Source organism: Panthera tigris, chromosome F3 (assembly GCF_018350195.1).
Source record: "Panthera tigris isolate Pti1 chromosome F3, P.tigris_Pti1_mat1.1, whole genome shotgun sequence".
Lineage (NCBI taxonomy): Eukaryota > Metazoa > Chordata > Mammalia > Carnivora > Felidae > Panthera > Panthera tigris.
The window spans coordinates 18,545,434-18,564,151 of NC_056678.1; the positions used below are offsets into that span (position 1 = coordinate 18,545,434).

Below are 18,718 nucleotides of genomic sequence, written 5' to 3' on the forward strand. Positions count from 1 at the left end.
CTACGAGGCTGGCCCGACCCCGACACCTCATCAGTACAAGCCGGGAGACTGGGTCTATGTCAAGAGGCACCACCGAGAGACTCTCGAGCCGCGCTGGAAGGGACCCTACATTGTAGTGCTGACAACCCCCACCGCTCTCAAAGTAGACGGCATCGCGACCTGGGTCCATCACACCCACGTTCGGCCAGCGGACCCCTCCTCGATCCGGAAGGACTTCGTCACGCGATGGGCCATCAGTCGGGACCAACACAACCCGCTCAAGCTCAAGCTCAAGCTACAGCGCATTCGACCCACCTAATATTGGTAACTCTGTTAACTCTGCTTGTCATTGCTCATGCTACCGGGAGTCCCCACACCCCCCAAAACATCACCTGGCAGATCATAGATACCAGCTCAGGGACAATACTTAATTAGACCTCCCAGAGCCACCCCAGGGACACATGCTTCCCAGAACTTAGTGTAAACCTCCAAACTCTGTTCCCCTTGTCACCATAAATGCAGCCGGTCCCATGATTGGGTCCGTAAGTTACATGACAAGGGGGGAATGAAAGGGCGGGCCTACGCCGGCCGACTCCATCTTGTTCTGTGTTCTCCACCTTGAGTGACTATGTCCCCGACATGACCCCTTTTCCGGGAAAATCACAGAAACCTCAGACCGCGCCTCCTCCCCTTGAGTAACCTCCCGCTCACCCGTTCAAACTTCCTGATCAAAACACGCCCAGCGACCTGCGTAACAGGACTCCGACCCTTCCCCAGCCAATCGGCCGAGGCCATGACCCTTCCCCAGCCAATCGGCTGAGGCCACAGCCATTACCTCACCAACTGCCCCTAGACCCCTATAAAACCTTTGTGCTTTTGAAACTCGCTCTCTCTCCCTGGTATCTCACCGCTGCGTCGGTGCAGGTAGGGGATTGAGCTCGAGCTAGCTCGAATAAAGGTTCTTTTGCTTTTGCATCGGACTTGGCTCCCTGGTGGTCTTTGGGGATCACGAATTCTGGGCATAACACTTGTTCCGTTATATTGCTTAAATCGTTTTTGATCAATTTGTTAGCTGTCGCTACTTCCCGGAGTTTCTTTTGAGGAGAATTCCTCAAGTTTCGTCATTTTGGATAGTCCCTGGAGTGGCGCGGAACTACAGGGCTCTTCCTCTGTGCTGTCTGGAATAACTTGTGTTGGTGGGTGGGACCACAGTCAGACCTGCTGTCTGTCCCCAGCCCACCTCTGGGGCCACAGTCAGACTGGTGTGTACCTTATCTTCCCCTCTCCCAGGGGCAGGACTCACTGTGGAGTGGTGTGGCCCCGTCTGGGCTACTTGCACCCTGCCAGGCTTGTGGTGCTGCTTCGATGGGATCTGGCATATTAGCTGGGGTGGATCCGCAAGGTGCATGGGGGCGGGAGGGGCAGACTCAGCTCGCTTTGCCTTTGGTGGTCCGCTTTGGGTGGGGCCCTGGGCACCGGGAGGGAGGCAGACCCGTCAGAAGGATGGATCCACAGAAGCACAGCATTGGGTGTTTGCGGGGTGCAAGCGAGTTCCGTGACAGAAACTGGTTCCCTTTGGGGTTTTGGCTGGGGGATGGGTGAGGGAGATGGCGCTGGCCTGTGCCTTTGTTCCCCGCCGAGCTGAGCTCTGTCTTCCGGGGCTCAACAACTCTCCCTCCCGGTGTCCTCTTGCCCTCCTGCTCTCCGAGCAGAGCTGTTGACTTATAACATTCCAGATGTTAAGTCCCACTGGCTGTCAGAAGTCATGCAATCCGGCCCCTCTGCTTTTGCAAGTCAGACTCGGGGGTTCCGTCTTGCTGGACGGGCTGCCTCTCCACTGCCCCGGCTCCCTCCTGCCAGTCCATGTAGCGCGCACCACCTCTCCACCCTTCCTACCCTCTTCCGGGGGCCTCTTGTCTACGCTCGGCTCCGGAGAGTCCGTTCTGCTAGTCTCTGGCAGTTTTCTGGGTTATTTAGGCAGATGTGGGTGGGAATCTAAGTGATCAGCAGGACACAGTGAGCCCAGCATCCTCCTACCCTGCCATCTTCTCCCAGTACATCACTCTTAAAAAGAAGACCACAAAATCCAGCATTCAACAACATAAAAATAACAAAGTTCAGCATTCACTAAGACTCTACCATCATGTGAAAACCGGACAGTATGATCCATACTTGCTAAAAAATAAGTTGAAAGAAATATATCTGGAAATGATAGCGATGACTGAATTAATATACATAAGGATATTTAAATAGCTATTATACATGAATAAAGAAAAATATGAGTAGAGTGATGAGAAGAATGAAATATAGAGGTAAAGAAAAACTTTCATTTTGAAACACAGAACATTTGAAATGAAAAATCACTTGGTGGAATTTGTGGCTGAGTAGACATTTCAGAAGAAGAAAAAACAGTGACTTTGAAAACGTAACTCCAAAATGAAGCATATGGATCAAAAATAAACAGAGCCTCAGTAAGTAGTCTAGCATGTATGTAACTGGTGTTCTAGAAGGATGGGGGAAACAGAAAAATATTTAAATAAATAATGGCTGAAATATTCTAAATTTTATGAAAACTGTGAGCTCACAGATCTGAAAACTGTAAAGTCACAGATCTGAAAAGCTTAAGGAATTTCACGTATGGTGAACACAAAGAAAACCACATTGAGATATATCATATAACCAAATTGGTAAAAACCAGTAATAAAGAGACAATCTTAAAAAACAGAGAGAAAAAAGAACATGTTATGAGAGGGTAATGAAGATACTTACTATAGTTTTCTCATCTGAAGTTGTAAGAACAAGAAGATAATGGAACAGCATCTTTAAAGTGCTGAAACCAGGGGCGCCTCGGTGGGTCAGTCAGTTAAGTGTCTGACTCTTGATTTCAGCTCAGGTTATGACCTATGACCTCATGGTATGTGAGATGGAGCCCCGTGTTGGGCTCTGCACTGACAGCTGACAGTGCAGAGCCTGCTTAGATGCCTTTTCTCCCTCTCTTTGCCCCTCCCTCACTCATGCAGGAGCGTGATCTCTTTCTCTCTCTGTCTCTCTCCGTCTCTCTCCCTCCCCCCCTCAATAAATAAACATTTTTTTTTAAATAAAATGCTGAAACCAAAACCAAAAACAGAACAAGAAAAGCAAACAAAGTACCTGTCAAACAAGAATTCTAGATTAAACAAACACTTAAAAATGGAGGTGAAATAGTAAATCTTCAGAGAAACAAAAGTTAAAACAACTTGTATCCAGAAGAACTGAACTACAAGGAATGTCAAAAAAGACATTCTTGAGTCAGAAATTTAGAGCTATATGTAGAAATACAGAGCCCTACAAATTATAAATATATGGGTAAATTTAAGTTATTTTTATTTTAAAATTTCTTCAAAGGATAATCAACTATGATCATTTGTTTCTGAAATTCTACATATGAGAGGTGTTTGGGTGGCTCAGTTGGTTAAGCATCTGACTAAGTCTCAGGTCATGATCTCACAATTCGTGAGTTTGAGCCTCATGTCAGGCTCTCTGCTCTCAACACAGAACCCGTTTCAGATTCTCTGTCCCCCTTCTCTCTGCCTTTCTGTTCCCTTGCTCTCTCTCAAAAATAAATAAACCTTAAGAATTTTAAAAAGTTCCACATATGAGGGAAACCATACGACATTTTTCTTCTCTGACTGACTTATTTTGCTTAGCATAATACTCTCTAGCTCCATCCATGTTGTTGCACATGGGAAGATCTCATTTCTTTTTATGGCTGAGTAATCCATTGTGTGTATGCATGTGTGTGTGTGTGTGTGTGTGTGTGTGTGTGTGTATACACATATATGTAAACATATATACATACTGTTTATTGTGTATATGTGTGTGTATACACACACACACACACACCACATCTTCTTTATCCATTCATCAGTTGATGAGACATTTGGGCTCTTTCCATAATTTGGCTATTGTTGATAATGCTGCTATAAACAATCATAGGGGGGAAAAGAGAGAGACAAACCAAGAAACAGATCCCTAACTATAGAGAACAAACTGATGGTTGCCAGAGGGGAGGGAGGTGGGGGTGGGTGGGTGAAACAGTCGATGGGGATTAAGGAGTGCACTTGCTGTGATGAGTACTGGGTGATATATGGAAGTGATGAATCACTGAATTCTACTCTTGAAACTAGTATTACCCTGTATGTTAACTAACTGGAGTTTAAATAAAAACGAAGGAAGGAAGGAAGGAAGGAAGGAAGGAAGGAAGGAAGGAAGGAAGGAAAGAAAGGAAGAAGGATAAAGATAAAGATAATCAACTGAAGCAAAAATGCTACTACATTTTGAGGTTTATAATGTAGCGTAAACCAGCAGCAAAATATGTACTAGCACGAAGGAGGGGAAGGAGGAAATGGAGGCATACTGACAGAAGTGGTATAATAGCATTTGAAGGTAGACCAGGGTAAGTTAAAAATGTATGTTTTTAATTTTTTTATAGTTTATTTGGAGAGAGAGCAAGCGAGCAGGGTAGGAGTAGAGGGAGAGAGAAAGAATCCTAAGCGGGCTCCATGCTATCAGCGTGGAGTCCGATGTGAGGCTCGATCTCAAGAACTGTGGGATCATGACCTGAGCCAAAATCAGGAGTCAGTGACACTTAACTGACTGAGCCACCCAGGTGCCCCTAAAAATGTTCATTTTAAACCCTAGATGCAGCGCACATTCATAGGCACAAACCAAAACCTAAGAAGCACAGAAATGGAGCTAATAAGCCAATAATAGTGATAAAATCTAATAATAAATGATATTTCTTTAATCCCAAAGAAGGCAGAACAGTAGGGGAACAAAGAAAGAAACAATGGGACAAATAGAAAATGCTATCAGGATAGTCCATTCAAGCCTAATCATATCAGCAATCACATTAGATGTGAAGTCTAAATACTTCAAAGCACTGACATTGTCAGAACGGATAAAAAGGGAAGAATTAATTGTTTTGTTCTTTTTATATGTTGTCTGCAGATAAACGGATAAAAAGGGAAGAACTAATAAAAAGGGAAGAACTAATTGTTTTGTTCTTTTATATGTTGTCTACAGAAAGTCTCCATTAAATATGAAGTCACAAATAGGTTAAATATAAAAGGATGGAAGAAGATATACCATACAGACACTAACCGAATGAAAGCCCCAACTGCTATTTTAATATCAGAAAAGTAGATTTCAGAACAAGGCGTGTTACCAAGATTATGATACAGAAAAAGCAATTGAAAAAAATGCAACCCCCATTCATCATCAAAACCCCCAACAAACTAGGAATAGAAATACATTTTCTTAACTTGACTTAGGGAACATTTACAAAAAACGACAGTGAACATTTATACCTAATTGGGGAACAGTTGAGTACTTTTCCACCTGAGACTCTGAACAAGTCAAGAACAAGTTTGTTCTTGTCACTTCTACCCAACCTGTTATTGATGGTCGTAGCTGGTACAGTAAAGCAGGAAAAAAGAATAGAAGGCGTACAGTTGGAAAGGAGGAAGAAAATGCTTTTATTTGTGGATAACTTGTAGTTGTTATGGGCTGAATCGTGCCCCTCAAAATTCATGTGTTGAAGCACTCACTCCCAGCCTCAGAATGTAAATGTGTTTGCAAATAGGGCCTTTAAAGAGTTTAAAGTTTAAAATGAGGCCATTAAGGTAGACCCCCCCAATCTAACCTGACTGGTGTCCTTAGAAGAAGAGGAAATTCAGCTGTAGAGAGACCAGGAGCTTGTACACACAAAGAAAACACCACGTGAGGATACAGTGGAAAGGTGCTATCTACAAACCAAGGAGAGAGTCCTCCAAAGAGAACAAATCTGCTGATACCTTAATAGATTGCCAGAACTGTGAGAAATAAATTTCTGTTGTTTAAGCCACCCAGTGTGCGCTTCTTGTTATAATAGACCTAGCAAACCATTACAGTGGTATTCTAGAAAGCCCTGAGTAATATGGGGAAAAATGTTCTTATAACAAATAAGTAAATGTAGCAAGGCCACAAGATACAAGATGGATAACAATCAGCTGTGTTTTTCCATATTAGCTACAAATAATTGTAGAAGTGAAATCAAAATGCAATACCAGTACCATAGCAACAAAAACCATGAAATCATAAAATAAGAATAATTTAGCAAAATATTTTCAATACTTGTGCAATAAAAACTACAAAGCATTGAGGAGAGAAATTAAAGAATCCTTCAATAAGGTATGTCATGCTACTTTCATCTGTAGATTCAATGCAATCCGAATCATGGTTCTTCTCTTCAGTAAAAATTGACGTAGTCCTTCTACAATTTATATAGAAATGTAAAAGACCTAGAATAGCCAAAATTCTTTTTTAAAAAGTAAAAAAAAAAAAAAAGTAGGAAAAGACTTGGCATTATCTGATTTCAACTGTTACTACAGAGTTACAGAATTTAGGACAGTGTCGTATTCATGTAAGGACAGTTCATGAAACAAAATGGAGTTCAGATAAAGATCCCCACATACGTAGTCAATTGACTTTGACAAAGGAACCAAGGAAATTCGATGGGAGAAAGGATAATCTTTTAAATAAGTTATGCTGGAACTAATATGCTGGAAAAAAAAATCAGATTTACTCTTACTTTATACCATGAACATTTATATACTTGAAATGGATCATAGGACTTAATAGAAGAAATAAAACTATAAAACTTCCAGAGAAAGACAGGAAAAGCATCTTTGCAGCTTGAGATAAAATTTATTTTTGACATATAAAGCATAAGACATAAAAAAGAAATTATGAATTAGACCTTATCAACATTAAAATCTTTTCTCTGAAAGGTAAAGAAAAGTAAAATTCAAGCCACATATTGGGTGAAAATGCTCATAGTTTCTATATCAGGAAAGGGCTTGTATCTGGGATATATAAAGAACACATATAACTTGGTAACATGAATAAAAATGGCTCCATTACAAACAAAATATTTCATACCACTTCACAAGAGAGAATACATACATGGCCAATAGCACATGAAAATGTAACTCAGTGTTATTTCTCTTCAAGAAAAGTTATGAAAACCACAAAGACATACCACTACATCTCTCCTCGGACTGAAACTTTAAAAAAATGACCACATGAAGTGTCGGGGAGAATGTAGAACAACCAGAGGTTTCACACGTTGTTGATGGGAACACAAAACGTTACAACCAATTTGGAAAACAGTTTGGCAGTTTCTTGTAAAGTCTAACATACATTTATCATATGACTTAATAATCCCATTTCAAGAGAAATGAAAACACGTCCACATGAAGACTGGTACGTGAATGTTCATAGCAACCTAAATCATAAGGCTCAAACTTGGAAGAACCCAAATACACATCATCGGGTGGCAAATTGTGATACGTACATACAATGAACGCCACTCAGCAACAAAGAGGAACGGGCTACCACTAATATATGCAACAACATAGATGAATCTTGAAAACGTTATGCTAAGTGACAGAAGGCAGACACAAGAAAGTACATGTGCTATCATTCCATTTATAAGCGGTTGGAGAACAGATAAAACTAATCTTAGGGGAGTGGAAAATAGGTCACTGGTTGGATGGAACTTGACTACAAAGGCTACAAAGGGACAGGAAGGAGCTTTTTAGGGAGATGGAAATATTCTGTATTTTGATTACAGTACCGATTATACTGATATATACACACACACATACACACACACACACACACATATATTTATCAAGCCTCATTAAACTATACACTTAAAATGGGCATTTTAGTTTATGGAAATTCTTCAATAGGGTTGATGAAAATAGTTTTAAAAACCTTATTAGAACATAACGGGAGGCGCCTGGGTGGCTCAGTCGGTTAAGTGGCCGACTTCGGCTCAGGTCATGATTTCGCGGTCCGTGAGTTCGAGCCCCGTGTTGGGCTCTGTGCTGACAGCTCAGAGCCTGGAGCCTGTTTCAGATTCTGTGTCTCCCTCTCTCTGCCCCTCCCCTGTGCATGCTCTGTCTCTCTCTGTCTCAAAAATAAATAAAAGTTAAAAAAGAAAAAAGAACATAACGGAACCTTGACATTTCGGCCTCCATGCAAATGAACAAAAGCAACATAAGAGGTGCCATGCTGAGTCATAAGAACACTGATTCTGGGCACCAGACTGAGCACCACTCTCACCAGATGTTTTTCAGGAGGCTGATGAATTTTCACAAATTCAAAATTTAGGCATGACCTGATCCTTCTACCAATTGTGAATGATCTTACTTATTTTTTCTCATATCCTGTAACCTATTGTATAGATTCTTACGGTTTGGTTATAATTTCTAAATTTTCTTTAAAAATTTTAATGTTTATTTTAGAGAGTGAGAGAGAGAGAGAGAGATTGTGAGCAGGGGAGGGGCAGAGAGAGAGAGGGAGACACAAAATCTGAAGCAGGCTTCAGGCTCTGAGCCGCCAGCACAGAGCCTGACGTGGGGCTCGAACCTATGAACCCTGAGTTCATGACCTGAGCCAAAGTTGGACGCACAACTGACTGAGCCACCCAGGTGTCCCCCCTGCCCCACTTTTCTTTTTAAACTTTAAAAAAAATCTTTATTTATTTTTGAGACAGAGACAGAGTGTGAGCAGGGGAGGAATATGGAGAGAGGGTCAGCCTCTGTTTCATTGCAGTTGAGGCTCATCACCAAAAAGAATGTTTTGACAAAATAAGACTTAAAAAAAGAGGCATAAAATTATTTTTTCACAGCGTTCTTCATAGGTTGAAACTGTTTCAAGGAAATTTTGGACTTTGCATAAAATCTTAGGTGTGGCTGGGACCAAAAAGGAAGCTCTGTGGGAATATGGTGACAAGGATGACAACAGAGAGCCTTTTCCTCTCATGTGTGTCTGCGGTGGGTTTTGCCCATTTCAGACTGTCCCCACTGGTCAGGTATACTTCTGCATCCCATCAAAGGGATCCTTATTCTGTGTACAAACCTTTGTTGAACTCTTAATATGTATTAAGCATTGCTGAAGAGACAACAATGAATGAGAATATGGGGGCTGTGGAGTCTGACCAGCTTGGTCCTGATCTTGTTTTACCAGCTCTGCAACCATGGGCTAGATATTCATGATATTCACTAAACTTCGGTTTCTTTACCAATAAAATGGAGAGAATAAAAAAAAATACATCTCCAAGGATTAAGCGAGATAGTGCCAGTAAAACATTGAGCATAGTGTTTGGGCTTGGAAGGTTCAGTAGCTGTTAGTAAATATTCTCATCATTAACTGAGGCAGAGAGACCCATAGATGTTAACAGAGCAGGAATGTTCTTTGGGGATGCAAGGTAAGGAATGGTTAGTTCTGACCAGGTTAATGGGGATGGCTTTTCAGAGAAGGGGACACTTGAGCTGCCCTAAAGGATGAGTGGGAGTTTGATAGCTGGAAACTGTACAAGGGCTTTCTGGTTGGATGGGTCAGCAATACAGTCCATACGTGGTCTCCTCCAGAAGGATACGATCGCTCCAACTTGTAAAAGATAAAAAGCCCCAGCTCACAATGGGAGCGACCATGGTAGGACAATTAAGCTGCAGCCTGTTCGTGGACTTCCTGATGAACCTAAACAGGTTTCTCAGACCGGCGACTCATCAGGAGAACAAACGACATGTACCTATTGCATAAACCCAGTGCTTTAGGTTTATTTTTATCTTGTTTCCGTAACCCCTCTTTGTTCCATTATTAATACCCAATGTACTGGGCAAGACAGACTTAAATGTGATAAACTCCACTGTGGCTTTTTGCACTTCCTATACATTTTTGTGGCCAAGAGAGTGAGTTCCTCTTCACCCCACCTTTCTTTATTCCTTCTGGAAAAGTGGTCTTCACTACAGCACGGAGTAGTGGCCACTTCTGCACTTTGTTCCATAGGAGATACACAGCCGGAATTAGTATTTACTGAGCATTACACTGAGCACTTTATTTTATTTTATTTTTTAATTTTTTAATGTTTATTTATTTTGAGACAGAGAGAGACAGAGCCCAAGTGGGGGAGGGGCAGAGAGCGATGGGGACACAGAATCTGAAACAGGCTCCAGGCTCTGAGCTGTCAGCACGGAACCCGATGCAGGGCTTGCGAACCGAAAGATCACGACCTGAGCCGAAGTCGGATGCTTAACCGACTGAGCCACCCAGGTGCCCCAACACTGGGCACTTTAAAGGTGTTTTCTCATTTAGTCCTCAAAACAATCCTCTGAAGGTGACATTGTTTTCCCATTTTATGGATGAGACTCAGAGTGGTGAAGCCACTGGCCTGTGTCAGCCAGCCTGAATGTGAGGGGCTCTTCTCTTGGTGGCTTTCTCTTGGGCTCGCCCGCATCATTAGACAATATGTTCTTGGGACACTCAGATGGGGAAGAGCAGCTCTGTGGGGGAAGGCAGAGCCCTAAAGCAGTTGCTTTCCTCAGATCTCCCTCAAGCTCGGGTGCGTGGCTATCAAACGTTTCATCACAAATGCTGACAAGATTCCCCTTTTTGTCCTTTGAAGTCAAGCAGAGAGAGCTATATTCTCTCCTGCCTGCTTTCACATATCTGAGAAAAGTTTAATCATTAACACTCTTATCCTCATTCCTTACCATGGCCCGGTCTGTCATTCAGGCTATGTTTTTTAAGGCAAAACAGTTTCCAATGGTAAGCTTTGCTGTTTGTTTGTTTGTTTGTTTATGTATGTATGTATATATTTGTGTGTGTGTGTGTGTGTGGGGGGGAGAGAGAGAGAGAGAGAGAGAGAGAGCGGCGTTAGTAGGTTCCACACTCAGAACTCAGCACAGAGCCTGACCCTGGGCTTGATCTTACAACCCTGAGATCATGACCCGAGCCAAAATCAAGAGCAGGACATTCAACCGACTGAGTCACCCAGGATCCCCTAAGCTTTGGTGTTGAAGGATGGCGGGACAAAGAAAATCAAGTGACCGTGTGACTATATCCAGGAATCTGATTGGCTCTCAAAGGTCCCTAAAGGTAAACCACTTTTCTTTGTTCTTTTCTTTTCTCAGGTGCTGAATGTTGATTACTGTCATTGTCACTTTCACTTTATTTTACTTAAAAAAAAAATCTGTTACCAACCTCTTCAAATTCCTGTTCTTCTGTGATTTCTGGCATGAATGAAACTTGTTCAGACACTTAAAAATTAATAAATTGAACTCACTTCACTGTGAGCAATTCACCTACAATTCCTGCTCAGCAGTTCCATCCCTACCAAGTTCCCGGATTTATAGAGACCCTTCCTTGACTTTCCTCATGAACCAGAAGAAGATTTCCATTAGTTAAAATGCTTTTTTCCTCATTAAGAAGCCAACACTGCAATAGCATTTTCCCCATTCTTCCCCTGCCTGTTTGCTTTGACTGGTGGTGGGATTAATTGGGCCATGATCAATCTCCTAAAAGACAGCAAATTGGGAATGGCAGGTGGAAGGAGGAAAGCATGAATATTAATTAGCTAAGATTCCAAACAGAAGCCTTTTAATTATATTAAAACGCACAGGCCTGCAGGCAGTGAGATAGTTCCTGTTGTAAATCTGCCGGCAGGCCATTACCTCCGCAATGTCAATGCCTTTTAATGACTGAATATATACATTTCAAGTGGGGGAGAGAAAAATACTTTCCTGTTTATAAATATTAAAAGGAAAACTATCAAATGAGGGGATATCCATGACAGCTCCTCTCAGGCTGGAGGTGTTTGGGGAAGGCGGGGAAGGCAGTCTCCCTAGACCGCTCATCCCAGGCTGTGAAACCAAAGCCTGTGGCACATACGGGGACAGATGCAATTAGAAACAGGTGACTGGGAGCCAGGGTGAGCCAGAAGGCCCCACTTCTCTGGAGGTCAGCGAGTGAGGCATGTAAGGAAGTTACATGAACTTTTCAGGTCACTTCAGAACCATTTGCCGCAGGAAACAAGGAAGTCAGGGGCCTTTGGTACTTGTTAACATGAAGAAAGCATTTGAAGACTGAAGGGTGACCCACCCCTGTGGGGGAAGGGGGTATCAACTGAGAAGTGTTAGAATCCCAGGGCCGTAAAGAAATGAAATTTAAGAAAGCAGATGTCAGCAGATCTAGAATTCCCCTGGGAATATCCGTAGAGGAGGTCAGAAGGGACTACAGACACAATGGTAGTGAAAACAGGAGCGTGGAATGAGAAGGCGGGCTGATGACCTCATAGCTAAGCATGGATTACCTCAGAGACTCAGAGGCCTTCAGCAGAGTGTAGTGACCCACTAGCCCTCAGTTTCAGAGAACTAGAAACAGGCCAGAGGAGAGCAGCGGGTCATCCAGAATGCTGGTTAGTAGGGAGGGGAGTCATCTCAGAATGCTGGTTAGTAAGGAGATGCTGCTTATTTACCCGTCTACTCGCCCGCCTGCCTCTCCATCTGCCCACCTACCTCCTTACCTGTCTGTGTGTTCATGTACCATTTCCTTCTAGGAAATACTTGTACATCTTACATAATCTGAGGATTCTCATCTACATGGCTGTAATAATTCAACCCAAATGCAGGACATCTATAAGGTCCATCCTAATTTTTGGTGATGTCAACAGAAAGACTGTAGAGCCTTTGTGGAATTACCCTTGATTTTGGAAAGCTGGATAGGTGAAAAAAAAAAAAAAAAAAAAAAAACTCACCAGAAGATGCCCAAAAACATGTGGGCCTTGAAGTTTGGCATTGGCCAACTTTGACAGGAAGCTAAGCAGAAGATAATTTTTTTGAGTGCAATTAAAAAATAACTATGCATTTGAAATCCAATCAAGGGTACTTAGGATTTTGAAAAGCTTTAGGTGGGCTTTTCAAAGAAAAAGTCAGAAATTTTTATTATATGTTTATGAGCCTATGTGTGGGGGAGTGTCCATGTAACGGGTTGATGAAGGCAACTCCTCAGTTGGTCTCATCAGGCAGTGGGACAGCATTCCCAAAATGGGACACACATCTCACAGACACCTGCCTTTAGTACAGTAGGAACTCAGGAGAGAACGTAGATGACTTCCTACTGGAAAAGCCATTCAGAGATTAAGTCAAGAAAGAAGTAGAAGGGGTGCCCGTGTGGCTCAGTCGGTTAAGCATGTGACTCTTGATTTTGCCTTGGGTCATGATTCTCATGGATCCTGAGTTCGAGCCCTGCATTGGGCTCTGCACTGACAGTGAGGAAACTGCTTGGGATGCTCTGTCTCCCCCTCTCTCTGCCCCTCCCTTCCTCAAAAAAAAAAAAAAAAAAAAGAATAGGAAAGAGCTGCTGTTGCAACGATGTAAATGTTCACACACCTCATTCTAGAGAGCAGAGGTCGGGTAGGCTCAAAGTTTCTTTGAGATGCATTCAATTCAGCCATGTGACTATGAGACGTAATAATATAACTTGTTTGGTAACATTGAGGAGAAGGAAGAGGATGGTGAATGTCACATAGTAGTAATTCGGTTCAGTGTAGACTCGATACTTTCTATGTGGCAGGGGATTGCGATCTAATGGTGCAAAGCCGAAGAAGACACACTGCTTTACAGGCTGCTCTTCTCAAGAGACACACGAACAGGTAACTTCAACACACTGCTGTAAGTGCAGTAGTGGGGGTGTGCACAGGGAATGAAGGAGCGCAGAGAACAGTGCCTGCCTCGTCTGAGGGGTGGGGAGAGGCTTTTAGATAAGATAGAGTCCGGGTCGGATGGGTGAAGAAGAGGGTGGACGATGGAGGGAGACAGGAAGGGGAAAGGACGTGACCTTCAGACCTAGCAGCAGGAGCAGTGGCAGAGAGGTGCACAGTGTGGGGCCCGGAGTGCTTCTTCTATTCTACGTGATTTTTCTCATTGGAGGAGAACCTATTTTGCCGTTCCTGCCTCCAGATGAAAGTCCATGTCCGTGTGAGTTAGAAATTTGCCTTTCTATGGGATGATGATAGGAAGAACTAATCACAGAGCCATCAGCAACCCACCATTCACTGTTCTGAGTTGCTCCTGTGTTTCCACCTGGAAGATTATCTGCTGATAATCTCCAGAAAATGGAAATACCGTGAATGTCCACCACCTGCCTCCATAAGGAATTGCAATTAATCAACATAAACCAAACATGGTAATTTATCACAAACTCCCTGCACTTGCTGATAGTGTCCTTTTGTTTTTAATATTCATAACCAGTCAGTGAAACTAAAAGTCAGTAGTTGGCTGGAAGCTACAACGGAAAGAAACTTTCTTATTGTCCCTTCAGTTGTTATCAAGTATTCTCGACTGTGTTTCTTCTGTAAGGTGAGTGGGGAGCAGAGCAGTTTGAATGGAGAAGCTTGGACCTGGGAAAGACTTAACCTTCTCTCTGGGTTAATTTGCGTAAACATTAACTGTCCTTGGGTCCCGTTCTTAGCAGGTGGCCAAGGTCAAAGTCTTAATTGCCAATAGTGGGGACTGGAGGAAAAGTTACGCCTTTGCAGCATGAGCAGCTTTATCCTTTCTCTAGACAGGGGACAAGGTGGATTTAGAAATGTAATACTTCTCTTCTTCCTCTTCAACTAATTCCATCTCCTATCTTTTTTCTGTTTTTCTTTTTCCCTCCGTCTCTTGCTAGTCTTAGGTCTAGACACAGGCTGGTCAGAGACTGTACCATGATGGGGATTTGTTTTTTTGGTGGGGGGTAGGGGGTGGATTTTTCACTCTCTTTAGCTTCCCAGAACTAAAAGAAAACTCTGGAAGTACACCAGTTCGGTTGAGTTCAGGAACTTGACTCATCGGGAGTTTTTCTAAAGTAGCTGAGGTTCAAGCAGCTAAGCCACACTTTCAGAGAGCAGAATTGCCGTGCTGAGTTGGAGTTGGGGAGCTTCCAGTGATTTCCGGCTATCACAACACTTTGAAGATCTTGTCTTCTCTGTGCCAATGCTGGATAAGTAGTAGAGATATTTCATAGTTAACCCCTTATCAAAGATGGCACATGCATATCTTTCTGATTAAGGTGAACTCAGTTTTTTGAGTAAGTCAATGAAATGAAATCTTCAAAAGAACACACAAGTCCTGTGATAAATGGGCTGGTCATAGAAGGGAGTGTGGGTGACTGAAAGGCAAGGGAGTTGGGGGAGAAAGAGACTGCTTGGCAGGGGAAGGATTAATTCAGTAGGCTGGTCCTGTTACCAGACTCTCCTGGACTTGTTTCTAAGGATTAGGGAGCTGCCAGTAGAAATCGACCAAGTGGTTCTCATACAGACTGTGCAAGAGGTTGGAATTAGAGGGTGCTCTGAGATTTAATATAAGGAAGCACAGAACTGGAGTGTGTGTGTGTGTGTGTGTGTGTGTGTGTGTGTGTGTGTGTGTGTCAGAGAGAGAGAGAGAGTGTGGGGTGATGTGGTAAGTAAGTGACTACAACTTTCTTCCTTTGCCATCCTGTCCTTCCCAACAAGAGGTGGAGCATATTTTCCCTCCTTTTGGACTTTACCAATAGAATGTGACAGAGATAGTGCTGTGAGGCCAGGCCTTAAAAGATCTATGGCTTTTTCTTTCACCTTTCTTGGAACTTAGCCAAGAAATAACAGCCTTATTCCACTGTGAGGAATCCTGGGAAGCTATGTGGTGAGATCCACTGGGGGGACACAAAGCCCTTAGCCATCGCGAATGAGGCCATTTTGATCATCCAGTCATCCTACTGCCCTACCTGATGCCATGTGAAGCAGAAGAAATGCTTAGTCCATTCACAGGATGATGGGAAATAATAAGTTGTTTTTTTAAGCCAGTAAGTTTTTGGGTGGTTTGTTACACAGAAACAGATCATCAAAACATGTGGAATCCCCACACTTTGGAGCGGTAATTGACCTCACTGGAGTGCAGCTTTGTTGGGGCAGGGGTGGCCAGCAACTGGAGACAACACAACTGGAGACAACACCTGTGGTAATAAGAGGTAGGCCAGCTGCCAGTGGGAAGGAGGAAAAGCAATGGTCACTAAGGGATGGCAGGTAGTTCATGTTCTGGCATAGGTGGACAACATACACGTCAGAAACTTCTGGAAAGATTTGGGGAGACCTTGATGCAAGTGAAGGTAAGACCTGGAGATTCCACAATAGTGAGTAGACGACTCAGAGAACCCCAGCCGATGCAGATATGTGTTATTAGTCCATAACCTTGTTGTCAGCTGGGTCCTCTCTTCCTGAGATCTAGATGAGGTTGGATCAAACTTGAGTTCCACATCTAGTGAAAGTACACAAGACTCCCCGGGATCGCTGTGAATTTCTAGGGGAATTATTTTCTTCTCCTTTGTCCCGGCTCTACACCCTTGCTTCCTCCATTTATGGATCATCTCACTGTCCCTTTTATGCTGTTTCTGTGTCACATAATATCAACCTAAACACAAAATTCAGTTCACAAAATATCAACCTAAATGTGAAATGTAAGCCTTCTCTTCCATGCCACAGTTTCTACTCATAAAAGCAATTTTTGTGATGAGTGGATTCTAATAAGGAGTTTGGGAAGGTAAGAAATTGTAGCAATACAGACTTCACACTGAAACTGAGTTTCTCCCCATTCTTCAAATGTCTTGGGTGCCTGTCCACTGGAGGGCTTCACGACCCTGTCATTCCAAGTACTGGCCGAGCTTCACTCTGGGCTGGAAATGCAAACTCCTTTCACCTTCTCCTTGGAACGGCTATCTGTTTATTATGCTCAGTGTCTCACTCTCTGCCCCAAGCTGCTTATCAGGGTATTTACTGAGCAAAGACGGTTGCCCTCGAAAGAGCAGGTATGATGTCAGTTGTTATAGTGATAGCGTTTCATTCTCCCACTTCATACCCTACTAAAATCACATGGTTTCCCGTAAAGGTGCCCAACGTTGGTCTCTCTACCCTCGCCACCTCCGCAGTATGTGCACGCGTGTGTTGAGTGAGAGGAAAATCAAACAATAAACCTGGGCCACACTCAGACTCACTGACAATCCTTTTTTCCCTTCCTCTTGGAGGGTGGGGATAGTGCCCTATTAGGCACCCTGCAGGGTGGTGCTCTCTTTGTAAGTCCTCTGCATTGCCTAGGTGAGGAGGGATGAGTTTCTGAATCTCCTTTCTGGGTTTATCGGTACAGGGTCTCCCCCATTCCACACCAGCCTCCCCTCCCCTGGACTAGGGACAGTCAGGCAGGGCAGCCTTGCAGGCTTTGGCAAACAGGGGCACAGGGGAGGCAGCCTCTTAGGAGCAAATACAGCAACGTCCCAGCTTGACGTGAAGAATCCCTTGCCACCATGCCGAATCCACTAGGTAGGGTTTTCCTGACACCCTGGATGTGCACGACTTCAGGGTGTACCCCCTGGTGTGGTGTGTGCTTATGTCTCTGTGGGCAGGGTGGGCTGAATCTCCAGCCTGGCTTTTCAGGACACCTTCTCCAAACCAAATACAAATGATTTTGTGCTTACAGAGCTGTGGAATGGGCTGATGAGCCCGGTCCTCTTTTTGTGAAGTCTAAGCCCATCCAATGTGTAGCTGCTGCTCCGTAGTAACCGGCACCGGCCCCTTCCTGCTTCCCCCACTCCCACCTCACTGTCTCCTCAGAACTTCCAAGCACTCTGTTCTCTGGCCTGGACAAGCCCACTCCTTTGGAGGAACCCTACATTTCCCCTAATTCTTCTCATTCATTAAACTGAATGTGGGACCTCCCTGGGAACCTAGAGACTGTCTGATTATCTCTGAATAATCCCTGAAAGTCAGACTGTGACAAGCATGAGCCTCTATCCACAGTTCGAGCCTGATTCATCCCCAGCCCAACATTCTTTGTCTTGCTGGTCTCCTCTGGAGAGGCCCTGACACTTGGAAGATTGCTGACAAAAATGATCTGTGCTCAGAACTTGGGAGTTTTTTTTTTGTTTTGTTTTGTTTTGTTTTTGTTTTTGTTTTCCTAAGTGACATGTCGGGGATGGTGAGTGGTCTGTTTCATTTAGAAATCCATCCATCCATCCATCCATCCATCCATTCATTCATTTTAATGGCATGACTCTCTAGTAGAGTCCCTAGGATGTCAAATGTGAACGGGCCACAGAATGTTTTGTTAAAAGAGTTTACAGTTCAGCAGGATGAAATAGTCATACCTGTCCAGTTTGGCAGGGTTGATGCCCTTTCGGAAATGGGAACTCTGACTTGGAAGGGTTATTTATGGCACAATCCTTGCAGAATTGCAACCTCTCTTTTGTACATTTGCCAATGGCCCCTCTCTCCCCTCCAGATTCTCTCAAGTTGTGACCTGCAGTGTTCCTTCGGGCCCATTCATGCAATTGTCTGGCAGCCCTTCAGGAAACGGTGATGTTTTAGGGCCCTCATTATGTCAAAGGACTCCCACTAATCTTTAATCGCCTGCTGACTTTTACCCTGTTTTCTCATCCATGGCCATTTCCCTGAAGAATTCTCCAGCTGCTCCAAAACTTACCTTTCAACATACATCATGTTACTCTTTGTGTATTTCTTTCCAGTACTATAATTTGCAGACCTTTTCTCAGTCATTACATGTCAAAACTGTTGATCTGTACACATAAAACAGATGCCAGCGATAAAGGATATGTTGGATAAGTCACACCCACTGCAGGGTAGCATGGTAGTGCCCTTTCTGGTGGCCAGCACTTGCAATATGGTGGCCAAGGGTGCAGCCATCAGGCTGCCACGCTTGCTCTCATGGGTGGCACTCAGGTCCTGGGAAAGTGCTAGATGTCTAGCATACTTTAATGGATTTTTCCCCTGAAAATATTTTGAAGAAAACAGCATTCAAACAGGTCAACACTACAAGGGAAGGGAGATGACGTTAAAACAAAT

The 18,718-nt window shown here is 43.5% G+C and overlaps 1 pseudogene; it reads right to left on the minus strand.

Annotated features, from left to right (window-relative positions):
* Positions 1-18,355, minus strand: part of LOC102956852 — a 36,412-nt pseudogene extending 18,057 nt beyond the window's left edge.
* Positions 18,356-18,718: the final 363 nt, after the last annotated feature.